The following is a 21,265-nucleotide window of genomic DNA, read 5'->3' on the forward strand; positions in this document are numbered from 1 at the left end:
CTTTGGAAATAAATTTTAATTTCAAAACAGTTAATTTTGGAAGTATCCGCAGTGTCCTTCATGTACAGTATTCACAGATATTTCCATAGAAGGCAGAAGCTTCAGGATGGGGGGGAAAAAGAGAGGTTGAGTTCTTGCTAACAGGAAGCACCTCAGTGATTCAGTTGCAAAGATTTCTAGAGAAGGCAGTGAAACCAGGGATAGAAAAGCAACCTCCAACTGTGAACAGTCATGGGAAATTGGAAGATAGAAGGACATGCATAATTTCGCCTGGCTGACAAATTAGCATTCATTCCAGTCTATGAATACACAGCTTTGGCCTGCCCACAATTAAAGTGCCAGCTTAGCTTTCAATTCAAGGAGCATTATAAAGATCAGAAGAAAAAATAACAGTTTCTAAAGTCCTTTATTTAGACTACTGAAAACATCTTGAATTAAACTGAAAGAACAGCTCATTTACTTTCAACTACTTTTGCCACTTGTTTCCACAGACCAAGAGAAATGCAACATGGAGATTGCTTGGGACATATTTGCGGACTCAAGAATTACTGGTGACGGCTGCTGCTGTTGAATATTTGGTCTCAACTTTTAAAACATTAATTAGGACTCCAATTATAATATTGCCTGATCCGTGTTAAATATCACTGAACTTACTTATTTTAAAAAGCAAACTTTAAATTTAAGAAAAGCTGCAAGAAATATAATTTAGTAGCTCTTAATAGAAACAGCCTTTTTAAAATTAGGTAACTGGTCCTGTGTAGATTTAAAAATGCAAGAGAGGGCACATCTGGAGATGAAGTTATATGTTAATTTGTTCCCTCATCTCAAGCTGCTTCCTCAAGTATGTAAGGATTTAATTTAATGTAGATTATTTGGACTTCTTTCCAGGCTTTGTTTTCTCAACCTGGGAGGTCAGTCCTGGAGGGGATGAACAATAGTAGTCGGTTAGGGAATCGTTATTTTTTTTTTAAATAGGAAACTTCTGAGGTTGTATTTTTAATCCCACATAAAGGGATGTGTGTGTGTCTGTGTGTGTGGTGTGTGAAATGTAAGCTCAAATTTCTAGGAGATACTTTTCTTCTAAAATCATACAATAGGATCTCCCGAGAATAGGTTTGGGGGTAGAAAAAGGAAGATTATTTATTTATTGAAAGTTTCTTAAACAAAATCCAGTTTCCATTTTTAATTAGTTCAACATATTAAAAATACATTTTACATATATTTGTGTGTATGTGAATACCTATTTTATATATATATTTACATATAAATATTAACATATGTAAGTATATAAATATTACATACATATTTATGTTGTGTTATATAATATATAAATATATACATATTTATGTTATATAAATGTTATATTTATATATAATATTTATATAATGTATAAATATATATATTTTTTTACATTGACTGTATGCCACCTGTGCACCTTTCTAAACTCAGTTCTATGTGAAGGTCACTGAGAGTGCACGGGCTCTTCACGTAGCCTGTGGCACAATAAAATGTAGCAGATAATGAGCTAAAAACATATTTGGCTGTGATTATGAAAGGTCAGAGCATGCTTGCTGAAGGGTCACTAAGTGGAATTCATTCTCAAATAAAAGCAGAGTCTTCGTGGTACTAAAAACAGCCAGATGAAAAGTGAAAACCAAGTCAATCTGCAAAGTCATCTGACAATGTTTTACAGTCATAGTGTTGTTTATCCAAAGTTCACACACACACATCATAGGAAGAGGCGCTTCTCAAGCATACAACAATTTTCATGATCATCTAGGTTTCTAAACGGTTTAGAGGAAAAAATACACACATTTTATTGTAAGAATCAAACAAACAATTTAGTAGTAACCAAAGAACAATGATTAGAGGGGAGATGGAACTATGGGTTTTCTTTCAACAGCGTAATTTATTTTCAGTGAGGAATTGGTGATTTCAACCGCTTTCCAAGATATTCCTTATTTACTCCTCCCAGAAGGCTATAGCCCTAGTAAGCAGAAGAAGAGTTGTCAGGAGGGACTGTTGTGTTGGTGGGAAAGAAAACACTTTTAACAGTAACTTCTCACTTTTAATGCACCAAATATAATTATGTAATAAGTAAATACAGGTTAAAGGCTATGTCAAGGTGCCATGCTTGACATCATGAGAGAGCAAGGATAAGGGTTTAGGCATGTCCTCAGTTACAAGGAGCCTGCATTCTAGGAGTCAACCTTCCCAGTAATGGACCACACCCACTGGTGTGACTTGACAGGGTTACACAGGGGCTTGGAGATGCTGAGTCTCTCTGCACTGGGGCAGCCAAGTAAGCCCTGCAGAAGACAAGACCTATGACCAATAACCTCCAGCTGTAAGCAATCTTACTTTGATTTCCTTGGAGATCATCATAAGCTGGGTGGCACTTCCGATGGTCCAGCGACCTACTGAATAATACTGAAGAAGTTCTCTACCAACCAGACATCTGGCTCTGAAGCCAGCAAGGGTTTATAGGCTGCTGCTAGAAGATTTTATTCTCCAGGTTTTTCATAAATGCCCGTTATTAGACAGAAGGAGTTTTATTCTTTTCCTAGCATTTCAAGGGGTTTCATCATAAATGAACATTTAACTTTGTCAAATGCTTTTTCTGCATCTATTTAGAAAATCATAAAATTTTCCTTATTCTGTTAATATATTAATATTAACATGCTGTTGATTTTCAAATGTTGAAGTTACATTTTCTGGATAAACCCCACTTGGTCATGATGTATTATTCTTTTTATACATTGTTTGACTCTCTGCTAAAATTTGGTTTAGAATTTCTGCTTCTATATTCATGAGGGATATTGATGTACAGCTTTTATGTCTTGAAATATCTTTATCTGTTTTTGGTATCAGGGTAATGAGGTCCCAAAAAAATGAGTTGAAAGTATCCACTCTTCTTCAATTTTCTAAAAGAATAAGAGTACAATATATGTTATTTCTTCTTTAAATGTTTGGTAGAATTCTGCAGTGAAGACCTCTGGGCCTGGCATTTTCTTTGTGAGAAGATTTTAAACTACAGTTCAATTAGGGCTAGTGAGGTTATTTTTTTTTCTTGGGTAAATTTTGGTAGTCGGTAGTTTGTGTCTTTAAGGAATTTGACAATTTCATATAAGTTTTAATATTTATTAGCATAAAGTTGTCCATAAATATTTCTTATTTTCCTCTCAAAGTCTGTAGAATCTCCTCTTTTTCCTGATATTGGTGATTTGAGTCTACTTTTTATTTTCCTGATCAATTTGACTAGAGGTTTATCAATTCAATTGACTGTCTTAAGGATTGATATTTTGGTTTTATTGACTTTGTTTTGCTTTATATCTGCTCTTATCTTTAAAATTATCTATATTGTTTAATTTTATATCTTATCTTTATTATTACTTATATTTCTATCATTATTACTTGTCATTTCTCCTATTTTTGTTGCATCTAATTTGCTCTTTTGGGTTTTTTTCAGTTTTATTGATATTTAATTGACATATAGCACTGTATAATTTTAAGGTGTACAGATAATAATTTGACTTACATACATCATAAAATGATTATCACAATAATCCATCATCTCATATAGATATAAAATTAATGAAATAGAAAAAAAAACTTTTCTAGTGATGAGAACTCTTAGGATTTACTCTCTTAACACTTTCCATATATAACACAGAGCAGTGTTAATTATATTTATCATGTTTTATATTACATACCTAGTACTTATTTATCTTATAACTGGAAGTTTGCACCTTTGACTGCCAGGGGATTCGGGGCTGGTGCCTACCCACTAGTGGGTAAGGCTGGTCCCAGGGTTAGTGCGGCCCACTGGTAGGTGGAGCCAGGTCCCAGAGTCTCTGGCTGTAGGGTCCTGGGGGTCCCACGGATAGGGCTGGTGTACTGACATGCAGGGCTGGGTCCTGGGTCCTCCATTTTTTTATATTTTTTTAAGTGAAAGTTAAGGTCATTGATTTGAAGCCTTTTACCTTTTCTAATATGTGTATAATTAATATAAAATATTTACAATTTTCTAAGCACTGCTTAAGCTGCACTACACAAAGTTTGATATGCTGTGCTTTCATTTTCATTCAATTTGACATACTTTTTTTTTTTTTTAACATCTTTATTGGAGTATAATTGCTTTACAGTGGTGTGTTAGTTTCTACTGTATAACTAATTTGACATACTTGCTAATTTCTTTTGTGATTTCTTCATTGACCCATGTGTTATTTAGAGGTAAGTTATTTAGTTTTTGAATATTTAGGGATTTTCCAGATATCACTCTGTTGTTGATTACTAATTTAATTTCATTTTGTTCAAAGAACATATTTAAATTATTTAAAATTTATTGAGACCTGTATTATGGCCCAGAAAATTATCTATCTTCATAAATATTCCATTTTCACTTGAAAAGATTTCTTGCTGTTTTATGGGGGGGGGGGCGTCCTATAAATGTCAATTATGTCAAGTTGTTTACATTGTTGTTCAAATCTTCTGTATCCCTAGTGACGTTGTCTACTCGTTCCATCAATTATTGAAAGACAAGTGTTGAAATATCTGATTGCAATTGTGAATTTGTCCATTTTACTTTTCAGTTGTATCAGGTTTTGCTTCATATATTTTAAAGCTCTGTTATTATGTGTACAAATATTTAGATTTGTTATGAATTTTGTATGAATTAACCCCTTTATTATCAAGAAATGACTGTCTTTATCCCGTGTAATATTCTTTGCTCTGAAATCTATATTTTTCATAAGAATATAACCATTCCAGCTTTCTATTGATTTATGTAAGCTTGGAATTTCTTTTTCCAAACGTTTACTTTTAACATATTTGTATATTTTATTTAAAATGAATATTTTATATATAGCATAATGTCAGCTTTTGAAAAAATCCAACAGGACAATATTTGCCTTTTAATTGGTGTTGTTAGAACATTTATGACAGGATAGCTTCAAGTAATATCATTCCATTTCATGTATATCATAAGGCCTTTACAACAGAATTCTTCCTCTTCCCCTCCCTCAGTCTTTGCTTCTTTGTTTTCATATATTTTACTTCTATATACATTATTAACTCTATTTTGTAGTGAAGATGTCTGGGTCTGGCACTTTCCTTATGAAAAGATTTTTAACTAAAAATTCAATGAGTACTATAAAGAAAACGAAAAGGCAAGTCACAAACTGGGAGACAATATTGTCAAAACACATACCCAGCAAATGACTTATATCCAGAATATATATAGATCTCGTATACCTCGATAATAAGCAAACCAAGAGTCCAATAAAAATGAGCAGAGCATTTGAACTGAAACTTCAGCAAAGAAGATATATGAATGCCAAATAAATACAAGAAAATATTCTCAATACCATTGAGGAAATGCAAATTAAAACTACAAAGAAAAAATATTACACACCTATTAGAATAATTACAATTGAAAAGACTTACCATACCAAATATTAGGTAGGCTGTGTGAAGGAACTTGAACTCTCATACACTGCTGGTAGAAGTGTAAAACGGTACAACCAATTGTCAGTTTAAGCATACACCTACCATATGATTTAGCCATTTCTCCATAATTATGCTCAGTGAAAGAGTATGATTTCACATAGAAAATTCTAGAAAATGCAAACTAATCTATAGTGACAGAAAACAAATCAGTGGTAATCTGAGGACACAGTGGAACGAAAGACGGGTATGGAGTATAAAGGCATATGAACAGGGTTTGTATGTGATTGATATGTTCATTTTCTTGATAGGAGTGATGGCTTCATTGGTATATACATATATATAACACATCAAACTGTTCATTTCATATATGTGTAGTTTACTGTATATTAGTTGTATATCAATAAAGCTGGATATAAAGTATTTTACTTAAGTTTTAAAAAGTATTATTGAATTTGAAATCCATTTGTGTAGTGACAAATTTCAACATTACCTTTATCAGTAAAAAAGTTTTATATTTTTAAAATTATTTCCAGTTGTAAATTGTTATGCTTTTAATAAATGTCACATTTTTAATCACCTCCTGGCCTGAACATCAAGGGTGGCTACTTAGAATTTTAAGAAATCCAAATGAGAATTACTGATTAGAAATTGTATGTAGTCATTTCAAACATAACATCTATTATAAAAAGTTTGTGATAATGAATAAAAACTCATGAAAAGCTTTTATTTGAAAGTGGTATAAGAATGTAGTATGTAATATCTTTCTAATTCTTTGGATATTAACTTGCTTATCAAACGTATTTTATATTAAAAAAAAAACTATGTTTTTTTTTCATCAAGCCCAAAATAAATACCCCTAGAACACCTCCAGCTTACTCCCATGTGCTGTACAAAAATTATCATGTTTTATGTGTGCAATGAATCAGTTGTTTTTTGAAAGGCTACTCAATGAACTAATATAAACTAGATTTATACATGCTAATTTTTAAAAATAAATTTGGGGTATTTGGGGTCTGAGAACCTTGTACACTGTTGCTGGGATGTAAATTGGTACAGCCACTGTGGAAAACAGTATGGAGGTTTCTCAAAAATCTAAACATAGAACTACCATATGACCCAGCAATGCCACTCCAGGGTCTATATCCAAAAGAACCAAAAACACTAATTCGAAAAGATACATGCACTCCAATGTTCATAGTAGCATTATTTACAATTACCAAGATATGGAAGCAACCTAAGTGTCCATCAATGGATAAAGATACAGTATATATATACAATGGAATACTGTTCGGCCACAAAAAAAAATGAAATTTTGCCATTTGCAGTAACATGGATGGACTTGGAGGGCATTATGCTAAGTCAAGTAAGACAGAGAAAGACAAATACTGTATGATATCACTTATATGTGGAATCTGAAAAATATGACAAACTAGTGAATAAAACAAAAAGGAAGCATACTCACAAATACAGAGAACAAACTACTGGTTACCAGTGGGAAGAGGGAAGGGGGAGGGTAATATAGGAGTAGGTGAGTAAGAGGCCCAAACTATTAGGTATAAAATAAGCTACAAGCACATATTGTACAACACGGGGAATATAGCCAATATTTTATAATAACTCTAAATGGAATATAACCTTTAAAAATTGTGAATCACTATATTGTACACCTGTAACTTATATAATGTTGTACAGCAACTATACTTCAATTTAAATAAATAAATAGCTGAAACTAGATCTTTATTGAGTGGGACATTTCTATTCCCATTATTAATTTCAGGTATACGCATACAGTGAAAATTAAAAGCAGAACTCTGTTTCATTAAACTAATAACCAAAAGAAGCTTAATGGGGTGTGGCTGGAAAGAGGGCCGCTCCCTCACATGTCACACAACTGCACATTCATGGGAACCTGATGCTAAGCTGTTCCCAGACAACCTGCTTCTGGGTCCAGATTTTGTAGCAGAGCAGTTCCCTCGCTGCAATCTACTGAAAGCCTTTGACATTTTCTTTTTAAAGACATACTTTTGAGGTAAAATAAGGTGGAAAAAAAGAATGATGAAAGAAGGAGCATACATGAGTAGGCAAACAACCAGCTCAACTAGCCAAGGCTACTTTGACTCATTCAAATTCTTGGCTTAATGTTGACTGCATGACTGTGCATTCCAGATTTCAAAATGTGCCACTAATACCACTTAGTCTTTTGCCTGTCTTTTAAACTACAAGTACAGCTGACCCTTGAAGAACGCTGGGGGTTAGGGGCACCCAACCTCCAAACAGTGGAAAATCCACTAGTCGACTCTCCTTATCCAGGGTTCCTCAGGATCCTCAGTTCCGTATTAAGATTCAACCAACCCCATTTTGTGTAGTACTATAGTATTTGCTATGGAAAAAAATCCACTTATAAGTGGTCCCACACAGTTCAAACCCATGTTGTTCAAGGGTCAACTGTAAAACAATAGATAATGTTCAACTTTTAATTCACAACTTTATTTTCACATGTACTTCAAATGGTATTTCACATATAATTTGCCATATAGTGCTCATATATTTTGTTTTTGTCAGTGAATTTTTAAGTGAAGGTGCTTGACCTTCATGTTCTCCTTCCCCCTCCCAAAGGCTGGTGAGATACCCCTGACCCTAAAGACAAAGGTAACTGGAATAATTGCCTTAGACCCACAAATGGAAGTCCCATAGCATTTATAGTAGATGGCGTACAAATGCACTACCCACCTGAGTCCGTGAATGACCTTGTGGAGAAAAGCCTGTCTACTCATTTTGAACTTAGTTAAGCGAGAAAAACGTTCTATTTTATTGATAGATTTTGGGGGTCTCTTTTGAAAAACAGTTTAGGAGATACTCTAATAAATACAGCCTAGAAAACAAATTTTCTCCCAAACCTAGTATATTTGTATAATCTAGCATGGAGTATTACATAGATGTTTTTCTCAAGTATGTCTATTCTAGGTGAGAGATAAAGGGTAGGCCCTACCACCAACTACTAGTAAATACCGTCCTTGCTGTGATAAGGAACCAGCCCCTTTTGTAGTCAAATTCTTAACCACTGCAGTCCCACAGTAGACATCAAAAAGACGTGTGCAAGGTATGGAGTGTCCTCATGGAGGAGACTTAGGGGCAGCACATGAGGAAGGGATGCAGGTGAACTCAGCAGGCTACCATTGACTTAAATGAGCTCCTTGAGCAGTTCTTTCTCTATAGGAAGGGTTGAGGGTATGTTTATGACCACTGAAGGGTAAGTAAGAAGCGATAAGATTAGACGAGATTGACTCTCAGGCGCATCCACAGTGATCAGTGAGTGTTCACAGATCATACGTGTCTATTGTTTTACTTGCTTCTAAACCCATCTCCCTTCTGTCTGATCTGATGATTCACAATCATCTCCTTCTGTCAATCTTCTGGGTGTTAATCTAATCTAATTCCCAAACCTTTCTATTCTATCCTCATAGCTCTGCTAATCTTCAGGAATAATAAAGAATCAATTAGGAATGTATAGAAGCAAAGCAAAAGCTGGAATCCATCATTTTATAGAGGCTGGGGCTGGTGCAGCAGGGCACTGACCAGAACTAACCAAATATCCATGGAGCCCCAGATCAGGGAGTCACATCCAATGGTCAGGGAGCAAAGCCATGACCTATGCAGGTAGCTGAGGTCCAAATATTATAGAAGAGTCCGGAAAACCACAACACCTGGGCTAAGGCCTAGTCAAACACTCAAACACAACAACTAGGGTACTAAAAATAAAAACAAATGGTAAGAATTTCAAGTAGCCATTGAAATTCAGAGTTGGAAGGAACCTTAGATAGCCTTTAATTCATAGTTTTTTAGTCATTTATCACTAAGTGGAAAAACTCTTCCTTCAAACAAAGCCTTACTAGGAACAGCAACATAGCTCCTGAAGCAGTGTGAAAGGAAGACAAAGATGGTGTCTTGTTAATTGTCTGTCCCCACAGATCCAGACCCTACCCAAAGTCACAACCTGGCCACTAAGCTCCCTCTTCCTCATAGGAACCCTGTTATGACAAATAATATTGGAGTAGCTCTGGTTGAAGAATGGGTGAGGAATTGAAAACTCCAACAATCTTGCCTTCTCAACCATCTTTGACCTTTAAGAGATTCTATGGAGTCCTAGGAGTTTTTGCACTGAAATTTGAGAAAACCAATCTTATTAAATTTTCTTATGTCATAGATGAGGAGACTGAGTTTGAGAAAGGGTAAACCCCTTGCCCAACCTCAAGACCACTGCCTCTCTCTCATGCTGTCAATAAATTATCATCTTTCTCTGGTTACTGGGAAGAACTGATGTGAGCTTCAGGACAAACATATTCTATGACTAGAAAATACTTAAATGGATCATTATGTATACTAAAAATAATTGGGGTATGTGGCAGTTATCAATTTAATGCCTCTCCACAACAAATCATCCTTTGTTGCCTAGCCTGGAAAAATGAATCTGGGCCCTTTACAGTCTTTGCTTTTCAGGCTGGTATGATGTTAAGATTTGTCAGTAGAGGGCAATAGAGAGGCATTTGGGGAGGAGGACAGGGCTTCTCTTCTTGGTGATACACTTTTTCCCCACTGACTCTCCCCTGGAGTTTTCTTCACGGTTAAGTGCTTATAGGGCAAGCTTTCACATTGTGTTTTCTATAGTTCAGGAAGCAACAGTGTAGACGGACACACCAGACAAATTCGGACCTTGTCCCAGTGCTCTTCACTGCTGCCCACACCCTTACTTTAGTTCTGGGTGTTAACAAATGAAGGGAGCCATGTGGGTCTGGCCAGTCAGCAAGCTGGTAGTATTATGTGACTCCATATAGCTTATAAGTAAGATAATGCCTGAACAAAATCTAGTGCTTTGCGATAATCTAGATGATGACAATATTTTTCTCATACTTCTCATTTTTATGTTTCATGTGATATGATGTGACTATATTACAAAGCAGGAACACTGATAATGAATCAGAAAACAACAATATGGGATGTGGCAAAGTCAACAAAATAAATATATAGGTAGTAGCAGCTATTAAAAGAGATTGTAACTTTAAGTATCACATGAAGGGAATTTGAAAATGGGAATTGAGGGCTTCCCTGGTGGCGCAGTGGTTAAGCATCTACCTGCCAATGCAGGGGACACGGGTTTGAGCCCTGTTCTGGGAAGATCCCACATGCCGCAGAGCAACTAAGCCCCTGAGCCACAACTACTGAGCCTGCACTCTAGAGCCCGTGAGCCATAACTACTGAGCCCACGCACCACAACTACTGACACCTGCACGACTAGAGCCCATGCTCTGCAACAAGAGAAGCCACCGCAATGAGAAGCCCGCACACCGCAACAAAGAGTAGCCCCCGCTCACCGCAACTAGAGAAAAGCCCGTGCACAGCAATGAAGACCCAACGCAGCCAAAAATAAATTTAATTAATTAATTTTTAAAAATGGGAATTGAGCTGTTATTCTTGTAATAACCTATTAATCTTGTTTTCAAAATACATTTTCCCATGCTGTAATTGTATTATAAAAGAGATATTGATGAAGACATGCTTTCAGTTAAGACAGTCTAAATAGGAGCAAGAATTTCTGGAAACTTGAATTACTAGCATAGTACACCCAATTCAGTATGTTTATATAACATAAACATCTGTAGATAATCTATATATTACTAGGTATATTTTGAAAAAGTATAGCTCAATAAGAGTTTATTAAATTATATCCAAAAAAGACTATTTTCAATTGGAAAACTGAAAAAAAAAAAAAGAAATAGAAAAAATTGATAGAGATCTCATCACCTACCATCTATTTCCTAGGAATAGTTGCTGTATTAAAAGGTAAATAACATTCCATCAATTGATGAACTTAACATTTATAACCAAGAGCCATAAAAACTTAGAGAAGTTTGAGAAGGTTTACAAGTAAGTTTGCTTGTTATGAGTAATTTTGTGTCAACATGTTTTAAAAATTACTAACTTGGATTTTAACCATGAAAAGATACAGTTCTATCCCATATCTTGTATTCCCTTACAATGTGACATGTCATTTCATTTATTTATTTTGTTTTAATTTTGCATCTTTGCTTGGATTAAGGCTGGAACCCCAAACCTCAGCTGGTATAGGAAATATGTGGCCACCAGAATGGAGATTAGCCACTCCGAAAATGTACTTGGGTTTTACTGAGTACAAATGCTGGTCTCAAACAATACCTAGAGGGGCCTGTGCTACACATATTTCATTTTGATGTACGACTGTATTATATTCTTGAGCAATATAAAAACCCCTCCAGGACCGTTGGAAAACCAAGGTATCAGCCCTCTTTTGTTTCCCAGGGCCCCAGGTTGATTTACAAAATGCGAATTTGAAAATATTCTAATTAGATTTTTTTTGAAACATTTAATAGCTCAGACCTTTCACTTTCAGTTTCTTTGCCAATGGTCTTAATTATGGGATTTAATTTTGCAATTATCAGAAGTATTCTAGCTCTTAAAAGTGTTATAACATATAGATATGTGATTTTTGCAATTATCAGTGTTATACTGTTATTAACAACATTTTTATACTGCTAATATTAGACAAGGACAATTAACCTGGTTCCAGAATGTAAGCATTCACCTCCACTATAGGTAAAAAGAAAATAATCTTTAATATAAATGAGAAATTATAGTAATTTATATTAATTATTAATATCTCAGATCGTTGGTATTCCCATAGTTAAGAAACCATTACTTTCTCCCCATCTAAGATCTTTTTTGCCTGTTAACTCCAAACAATTTTAGAAATACTAGACTGTCCATTTGTTCAACAAATAAGATAATAATATTTCTTCACTTGACAGATGAATTATCTCACAATTTAGGATTAGGTTGAGAAAAAATGTGAAAAAATTTCCAAAACCTTAAAAATAACTTAAATTTTCTCTTTTATTTTTTAAGTTAAGATTTTTATTTTATGACCATCATTAAATAGAAACTCTAAAAATTATAATTGTCAAGAACTGTCAGCTATTTTTTGTAGTGGTTGTTTTATTTGTGTAGTTTTAAATATATATACATATATACACATATATACATTATATATATAATTGAAATACTTATAGTATTTTGGTAATGAAACAAATAGCACCAAATTTTAAATAATTTTTGGTAAATGGTACTTTGCAGTTGAATTTTGCCAGTTCCATCCATACTTATTTCACTGTGCTTGCTAATTTAATCCTAAAAGTTACTGAACAACAATAAACTTCGGTCATTGCTAATTGCCTCACCTCATTTTCGAATTTAACATCACAACAGTCCTCTCATAAAGCCATTATTATCATGACCATTTTGTACACAGTGACATGTAGATTCTAAGATCTCAAGCATCCAAGGAGAAAGAAGGTAAGAAATAGCGCCTGGATTTTGGGTCACATTTTCTGAGCTGTGTGACTTTTACAGTTCACTTTTCTTTTTCTTTCCTCATCAGCAAAATAAGGTAATGATAATTTCTAACATACAGTAAAACAGTATTAACTTACACAGCAAGTGAAGACCATGTAAGTTAATGATAGGCCTGTGAAAGTATCTATCCCATGATAGATGCCCAAGAAAATGAATTTCCTATTCCTTACCCAAGGTAGCACAAATAATAAATACCAGATCATGACTCAAACCCAGATTTCCTGACTCCAAGACCAAGTACTATTTTCCACATGGGTGACCCAGCCTCTATTCACATATTTAGCTAAATCCAAATGCATGCTATGTTCAATCAGAGCTTATCAGGTCAAGGACAGGGGAGCAGTGATTTGCCATACATTTGTATGATTAGAGTTTATGTGTGTGAAATTGTATACAAGCTGTGTCCCTGTCCTTTGAAGTAAAAGGGCTTTGCTTTAGTCTTGCAGGCTTCCCTGAGTCTCAAAGGGCTGGTTCAAGAGTTAATGATTAGGAAATGTGAAGATGTAGAAACAAAGAATAGCTGTTGGGCCTGGAAACTAGTAACAACTTAAACTATAAATCCACGCCATCACAGAATCACCGAACTCCCAGTTCCCTGAAAGATACAGATAAAGGCCTGGCACACATTCCTAAGTTGTTTTTACAGGAAACAGACCTCCAGCAGATGAAAACTGCTGACCACAAGCACATAGACCCTAGACCGGTTGAAACCAGAGGTTGATGATGCTTGAAATTTCACCTTGATGCCAACCAATCCAAGAATGGTGCATGAGCTGATCACACACCCTGCAGCCCCCTCCCTCACACTGCCTTTGAAATCCCAACTGGGGAGTCTGGGTCTTTTGAGCATGAGCTGCCCATTCTCCTTGCTTGGTGCCCTGCAATAAAAGCTCTACCTTCCTGCACCACAACCTGGTGTCAGTAGCTTGGCTTTACTGTATGTGGGCAAGCAGACCCAAATTTGGTTCAGTAACATGTACAAGATGCTGTACATGAGAGAAAGCTGTCATGGCTTGACCTCTGGAACATAGGAAGCTGGTTGCATTTTACATATTTTCCCATTTGTGTTTCTTGGTAGTATATTGGCCTTCTTTGGATACACATGCTCTTGTAAATACCAAGCATGCACTCAAGGTGTTATATCTAGACCTTGTTTATCTGCACAACCAGGGGGAGATGCACAATTTTAACAATGATGGATGTTGAGCTTCTGAAGGCCAGTGTTTGACAGTTTCAGTATCCCACATATCCCACTGAGAATTAGATTCCAGTGGAATGAAGTAAGTTTTGAATATTTTCTCACAAGTATGTTCTATAAGCATGCCCACTGTTTGGCAGCCACTGTACTAGACACTGCTGACACAATGGGCAACAATAAGACATGGTCTTGCCCTAGAGAATCTAGCAGTGTTAGTGGAGAAGACAAAAAGCAAATATCCACTGCAACAAATAATATGAGGGTGACGTACAGAGAGGATATGAGAGCCTACAATAGGGTATTTGGTTGGATCAGAAAGGTCAAAAGAGGCCTCCAGGATGGATTGAAGCTTGAATTGATATCTGAAGAATAAGTAGGAATAACCTAGTTGAAAAGAGGAAGGAAGCACATTCTAATATACTAAACAGATGTGCAAAGGAACTGTGGCAGGAAGAACACGGTAAGTACAAGGGATGGAAGAAGTTACAGAGTGCCTAGAATAGGAAGAATGAAGGGACTACTTGGTGGAAAATGAGGGTAACAGCAATCAAAGGGTCAAATTGTTCAGAATCTGTAGTATATGTATTATAAGAAGGAGGAAGTATTATAATTTGGTTGTTAACTTTGGCTGCAATATGAAGACAGATTGAAGAGGGACTAATATGAAAGCCTGGAATCATGCAGTAGGAGGAGATAGAAATAAGGCAACGCAAATGAGAAATTTCATAAGTTCATAATAGATGAGATAAAGAGCAGGGAGGGAGATGGAACTGTCAAGGATGAGTTCTAGGTTTCTGACTTGTGCAGCTCAGGCAAATTCTCAGTAATTGGTCTACCATCTGCTTAATAGCACAGTACAGGGAGTGTGCAATATCTGAGCCCATTAGCCCCTCACTCCCAGGTGACAAGTCCCTTTGTCCACTGAGCCAGTGCCTGCCCTCCTCAAAGAGGCACTTGAGATTAAACCCACTAAATCACATGCCTTGTTTTCATCATTAAATGCACAGAGTGTAAGTCCCCCCAAGCCCCCCCAAGTCTACAACACCTTTGTATAAATGAGAAAAGGGTGACCCTGTGGGTGGATGCAGTCCCATGAGGGGGGGATGGGTTTCACCCCTCACTACCTTGCCTGTGCACTGTACACAATCTACAACCACTCAACCACAGCGCAGTGCCCTCTCCAAACCTTACCTAGGACCTACCCTTCCTCCACATTCCACACCCTTCCCACATGTCCCCAAGAACTGACAAACATCCTTATACTCTCTATTTGGGGGGATATTTTCCTCTACATCTTTGATTTTAATTTAAAATGTAGTTCACCATTTTCATGTAGACCTTTCAAATTGGTCCAGTTATTTTCTCTTATCCACATACTAGAGAGTCAGGACTCCCATTACCATGGTCATATCATTGCTCTTTCCTGCTCTTTAAATAAAAAGCCTAACTCCTAATTCCTTGAAGATTTTGTGTATTATACCATAGTGGATAAGCACATGGACTCTGAAATCTTATTCTCTGGATTCAGATCCAAACTCTCTGCCCTCATTAGCCCTGAGACCTTTGTCAAGTTACTGAACCTCTCTGTGCCTCGATGTCTTCATTTTATAATGGAAAAATATTTTTACTTAACTCATGGGATTACTGAGAATATTAATGAAATAATGTATGAAAAGCACTTAAAACAGTGTTTCACATATTTTAAGTTATACCCAATGTGTTAGGTGGTATTATTATTATTAATTAGCTATACCATTATCTTCCATGTTGCTATTCACCAACAAACTCAACAAATTTCCTGATTCACTGGACACCTTGTCATCTGAACCATCATCACTCATCATGCCAGCTGACTTCAGTCACATGACCAAGCACTCCAGAATCATAGCCTACCACACTCTTCTCCCATTGCCGTATCTTTGGTCATGTCACTAACATACAGATTCATTCTCCAAAAGCATTGATTCAAACATTTTCTTTGACAGAAGCCTCCATCCAACTTTTTTGTTCATTGTTCTTGCTCTGTTTTCTGACCACATGGGGAACTCCTATACAGTGATGCCTAAACTTCTTATCAAGCTATCAGTCCTCTCCTCTCTTCACTTCCATAGTATTTCAGACTTAGATTACAGGGTACATTGTTTCACAAACCTGACTTTTACCCTAAATTCCCTTGACCATCTGTGCTTTTGTCATCTGGCTCTAAACACCATAGTCCTATATCAACCCAACAACCCTCGTTTCTTTGCTGGAGAAAATCACAGGAAGCGGGAAAAATGATTTCTTTAAAATTCATGAACAACAATGAAGTAGATCCTCAACAATGCACCTGACTTTCCACGACATTATTTCAGACTCACCCCACCTGACTCCTTCCACACAGCTTTACTTTCACTAGGCTGCTAGGTTGATGTATTAGAAAATCAGGGAGTTTTTATCATTTGGCATATATTCTCAGCCCTAAGTTTTATTGATTTTCTGATGATCAATGATCAAATGGGCGGATACATCTGTAAAAGAATTTATAAACTGAAATTTTCTTCACACATGTTAGTGATGGCTTTATTATCATTATTACCTTTGCTGGTTTGCAGGTTTAATGGATGATTGGGCCTTTTACTAGGACAAAGGAATACTGAATAAGACTGAGTTTGGGAGAGGAGGTAGGAAATCTTAAACCCTGAGTAAATTCTACAATGATATTACAGTTCTATTCCTAACATTTAGTGATTTTTCATCTCTAAAATTTATTTAGCTAAATGACAAAATATCAAAGACTATTTTGACAGATGCATTGACAACAGTTGCAGCAAAATCCCTGATCTTTGCTTTTACCACTCAAAGCAGATGTGGATCTTCAGCCACAACTTAGATTGGAAAAGAACATATTTCATTTTCACTAAATATCAATGTGATGATTGGTCAATGTTGTGATCTGTTTTGACAGTGACCAGGCAGAGTTATTTTTTTCTTAGATATGTGTGAACATGATATTAATGACACACATATCCACGAAACTTGAACACCACTCCTCTTCAAAGATACTCAAAGTGCATAACACACATTTATCCTCTAAAGAGCAAGAGGTGAGAGAGAGTAAGCACTATTGATAATATTCAAAATATAAAGAAGTTTAAGCATAAAAACTTACTTGATTTATCCGAAGATGAATGAAAAGCAATTGGTGGAACTCAAAAGAGAGCCCAGTTTCCCAGGTTCCCAGCCATCTCTTGAAAGTCTTTTTCCCAAAATCACCCTTCCTTTTGCTGGAACTGCCATTGAAGACAATGAAATCTGACTTCACATATCTTTTTTTTTATTTTTTAAAATTTGTCTTCTATTAAATGAACTGAAGGGATATCCTATTCTTGAATAAGAAGTAACTAGCATTTTGCCCTTGACTATCACTCCCCTCCAGAAGAGGAGAAATTTCTATTTTCAGGCAGTAAAAAAAACCATTACTTATTGAGCACATATTATGAAAGATCAGTCTTCTTTTCATGTTTTTAATACGTTGTCTTCAAATACGTCCCCAAAATACCCATCAGGTGCTTCACTCACTAAACCTAAGTATCAAACATGGCATCTGTAGACCAGAGTTTTGAGAGTCAGGTAGTCTCTTATCTGACTCTTTCAGATAGCTGCAAATAACAGAAAGCTGCTTATCAGAACTCCAACACTTTGCAGTGTATTCACTTCATACAAGAGGTCGAGGGGTAGACATTGCTTTGGCTGCTTCTTACTTTCTTGCTGTACCATGTTTGCAATGCCTGCTTCCACAAATCATCTGTTTACTATGGAAAAAGAAAAAAGAAGGGAAAGAAGGCAACAGCAGACAGTGGGCAGAACCTGGCTACTTGCAGCTATAAGAGAGACTGGGAATTTGATGCATTGCTTTTACGTGAGAGGCAGGCAAAGGAAAAGGGGGGTGGAAGAAGTATGAGATGAGCAAACCCACAGTTCCTGCTCCACAGTCTCTCCTCTGCCTCTTCCTAACTCTATCTTGCCTGGTCAAATTAAACAGACAGCCACTGATTCAGAGAGAAAATCAGGGAGATACTTTGGGAATATAACCTAGAAAGCTTTCCTAAATTAGTTCTTCTTAAGTAATGCCTGTACAAACTCTCTGATTCCCAGAGTCATAAATTGAATTTTTTCACAAAATAGACATCCACAGACACTGAAAGAATTAATAAAAGAGCTATACAAGCTATCCTGAAAAGCAAAATAAAAGCTCTTATAAAGGAATATCCAAGAGATCCTTGATATGGGCTATATTAAGGAACTACTTCTGCTGCATTTTTCACACTCTCAGCTTGCCTGTTGTAAATGTGTTTAACAACACAGAGACCTGTTAAGTGGCAAAGCCAGCAAGTCATCCTCATAAGGATATTTGTAGTCACATTTTTAAAATGACTTACTCCTCTTTTCCACTCAGGATTATCCTGCCTCTAGAAAAAAGACTGAGGTCAGAACCATCTAACATGCTAAGAATAATACAGAACAAAGCTTGAGGCACTTGTCATGTGACCTTGAGCAAGATATTAAATCTTTCTGAACTGTGCTTGTATCATCTATTAACAAGGTCTTTACAAATATACCAGAAAGAGGCTATGAACGTCAAATAAAACAACATCTGTCACTGTACATGTAAGGAATTATTAGCAATGCATTATTTCATTTCCAGAGAATTCATTAGGAAATTTAGTTAAAAGTTCTGGATGCGTGAGAATGAAAGCCACTCACCAATGAAACTGCTCATCCTCTTCAAACCAAAAGATTATCAGAACAACAACTATTGTTACTCTTATTATTATTACCGCAATTTTTGTGATTTCCCGTGTCCACTCTTTGCTAAGAATATTAGAAGCTTTGTTCCTCCTAACAAACCCACTTTACAGATGGAGAAACTAAGATCTGTGGGATCATCATGAGCCCAAGATGACGTTACTACTAAGTGATGGCCCTGGATTCATACCCCCATTTTTTTTTAAATTCAAATTATTTCTTAGTCCCTAGTATACTAGGTGCTCAGTAAAAGGATATGAAATTACTCCATCCTATCTTTTGTGTCTCTGAATTGTGCATCTCCTTAACTGGAAAATGAGCTCTTTGACAGCATACAACCCGTGAATCTGGTTCATTGCTGTATTTCTACAGCTTAGGACAGTTTTCTCAGTGGATGAATGAATAAATGATGAATGAATGAATGAATGTCTTATTAGAATCAGCATGCTTAGTTATAAGAGGCCTTTCTTCTGATGTTCTTGAAAATCTTTGCACAGTTTTTCCCAATCCCTTCAATTGGTGGCAAAGATTATTCACATATTGAATCATAGGAGTAAACACCTTCATACATATTTCCCTTTTTTGGGAATAGTTATTTGAAAAAATCTTTGAAACATTCCTCATAGTACTGGTGTTTATAACCAATATGATGCTAGATTGGTTGCTTTAGCAATCAACAAAGTATCTAGACAACAACAGAAAATTAAATGAGATATAAAGGTATTTATACAGAATAAACACAAATATGTAAAATATTTAAATTTGAGCACAGAAAAGTTTAGAAGGGACTTTTCTAAGGCCAGCAAAGGCTTGGAAGAAAGACTTCTCATACTAGGAGCACCGGTGAAGGTAGAGGATGAGCAGACATTGAGTGGATGGGAGGAAAGAACACTCAGTTGGGTGTGCCCAGTGGCAGGCTGCAAGCTTGTAAGGAAAGACAAAATTTGAAATGCTGCTTACTGTCAGATGGTAGAGTTATGTAGATTCTAGGCCAAGAAGACAGAATTTTACTTTAAGAAATTTTGGAGGGTGTTGGGGAGAAGATGGTGATAGCACTTTTGGTTAGACTGAATTTCAAGACATCTAACAAGGAGATAGCAAATGGCAATTGTAATACTGAATTTGAAACTCAAGGAAAAAATTTGCACAGGAGAAAGAAAAGCAGGCATCATCTCTGTGTAATTGGATGTGATGCCCGAGGGAGGTGGTTTAGAGTGGGAAGAGCAGGACTGAGTCTTGGGGGCCACGACAGGTAATGCCCAAGTGGAATGAGGATCGAAGGAAACCACTTAAGAGGCTGTTTAATAATCCAGGCAAGCGCCGGTGAAGAGCTGGTCTGGCATGATGACTGTAGGACTGGAAAGAAAGGGAAGAATAAAAAACACTTCTGGTATTATTTATTTTTTAAATACAAAGGAAAACTATCTAGTATGTGAATGACCAGTTTGTGTCTATGCCAGTGATTCCCAAAGCTGGCTGTCCATGGCCATCACCTGGACATGCTTTTGGTAATGCTAATTCCTACCTTAGCTTTTCCCCAGTATTGCATCCCCGAATCTGATTCAATAGTTTGTGATGGGATCAAGGAGCTGGTAATTTTACACTGCTCTACAGCTGATATCAGTAACCAGCCAGATGTGAGAACTGCTGGTCTAAGTAGTCCATTTCAACCCCATTCCAGCCCAGCGACCTAAGTGACCTTAATTGAAGTTGATATTGCCGTGCTAGGATGTTCCCCAGTGGCTTCTACTTCAAGTTGCCATGGTGGCCGCTCACTTGATAAAGCATCCTTGATGGGCTGCCTGCCTTTTCTAGTCTCATTTTGTCTTCTCTTTACAATGTTTCCTTCACCTTTCAAATAAATGCTTTTCATTCAAATCTTTTCCTCAGGGCCTGCTTCTAGAAAGCCCAAACTAAGACCCCTGGTTCTGAAGTGCAGAAATAGTGTTTTGGGACCAGAGTGTAAGAAGAGCACTGGACATCACAGTCTAGAGGCTGGTGGCAGCAGACACAGTGATGAAGCAGCAGAGCTACTATAATTAACAGTAGGAAAGACCAGTCACCAATGACCACTGTTGGCAGAGCTTCAAGCAGAAACTCCAAGTATACATTTGAATCCCACCCCTGCCAATTCCACCACATGCACACACACAGAGACACACTTACTATCCCAGTAATTTCTAGAAGGAATAACCGGAGAATGGAAAAGCAAGGAAAGACTGGATTTTTGTTAACCAAGTGAGTGGAGTGTTAGATTTTTGTGTGGTATCTCAGTAAATGCAATATGCTTTTTCTCCCCATTGTTAAGACCTGAAAATTACATGTTACATATATAAGATACATATATACATATATATATATATATATGCATATGGTCCGAGATCAACA

Source organism: Balaenoptera borealis (assembly GCF_965194805.1).
Source record: "Balaenoptera borealis genome assembly, chromosome: 9".
NCBI classification, from domain to species: Eukaryota; Metazoa; Chordata; class Mammalia; order Artiodactyla; family Balaenopteridae; genus Balaenoptera; species Balaenoptera borealis.